This window comes from Etheostoma cragini, chromosome 15, assembly GCF_013103735.1.
Source record: "Etheostoma cragini isolate CJK2018 chromosome 15, CSU_Ecrag_1.0, whole genome shotgun sequence".
NCBI classification, from domain to species: domain Eukaryota; kingdom Metazoa; phylum Chordata; class Actinopteri; order Perciformes; family Percidae; genus Etheostoma; species Etheostoma cragini.
The window spans coordinates 56,140-57,255 of record NC_048421.1 but is presented as its reverse complement, the minus strand read 5'-3'; the positions used below and the strand labels follow the sequence as shown (position 1 = coordinate 57,255).

The window sequence follows — 1,116 nt, the reverse complement described above, 5'->3', positions numbered from 1 at the left end:
CCCCCCCCCCCTTCCCATACACACACACACACACACAAAACACTCACTAACGTGGCGGGAGGATAGTAAACGATGTTTCCTGTTGCAGGTGCTGACCGTGGGGGGGAGCAGCGATCACATCGACGTCTTCACCAACCTGTCGTACAAAACCTTCTCCCTCAGCTTCTGACACGCACACACACAGAAACACACACACGCACACATACAGAAACACACACACACACACACACAGAAACTGACACACACACTCCTTGAATAATGTGATAGAAATGTAAACTTTTGTATCATTCAGTTTGAAGATAATAAAATATTTTTGTCTCATTTTAACTGTTGTGACTGACTAACTGATACATTAACTACGGCAGACATGACATCAGGTGCAGAGAACTACAACTCCCAGCCCATCATGTGACCCCCTCAGACCTCCAGCTGTGCGTCCTTTTATGAAGATGCCTTCAAGTGTAACCTGAATATTTAGCCTTCAGTGACTGAACCAGATTTTTAGATTTAAAAAGTTGAACTGAAAAGTTTTTCATTTATTTATGATAGCAAAAAAATACATTTATATTTTCACTCTGAAAAGCCAAGTCAGACCGTTTCTTCTGTGGTACAAAACTGAAATCACATCTCAAACAGAAGAAGAAACAGAAGCACGATGTGTTGCATTCAGGGAGCGGAGTATATATCGGGATAAATGACAGCCGGGCTTGTTGAGTTTGTTATTTACAAGCTGCTCAAATCTGCTCTCTGGCTGTAGGAGGTCTTCTGTTCACCCAGAATGCATCAGGAATAATGTCGGGATGTTCAGGGACTAAGATGAGCGTGGGGAACAACAGCTGCTCTCTCTTCCTTTCTTTGTGACGGAGAAAAGTCCAGCAGGTAGCGAAGGGGACGCAGCCGTTTGACCCGGAGCCGCCCGGTCACGCTGGCTCCGGCTGTAGTGTCTGAACAGAGAGAGAGCTTTCAGTTAAAGAGTCAGATCCTTTCACTTTAACATGAAACAGCCCCGAAATCTCTCAATTCACCCATTTACATGTAGAGATATGCTGCTCTATACACGCTAAGAGTAGTGATTATTTACATGGAGTCTGGTGGAGATATGCTGCTCTATACACG

The 1,116-nt window shown here is 44.4% G+C and overlaps 1 long non-coding RNA gene across 1 annotated transcript in view; it reads right to left on the bottom strand.

Annotated features, from left to right (window-relative positions):
* Window positions 1–840: 840 nt before the first annotated feature.
* The window catches only part of LOC117958303, a 1,352-nt gene continuing 1,076 nt past the window's right edge, over window positions 841–1,116 (bottom strand). The window contains exon 2 of the long non-coding RNA XR_004659676.1: window positions 841–944. This is a non-coding gene — a long non-coding RNA (uncharacterized LOC117958303). The remainder of the gene's footprint in view (window positions 945–1,116) is intronic.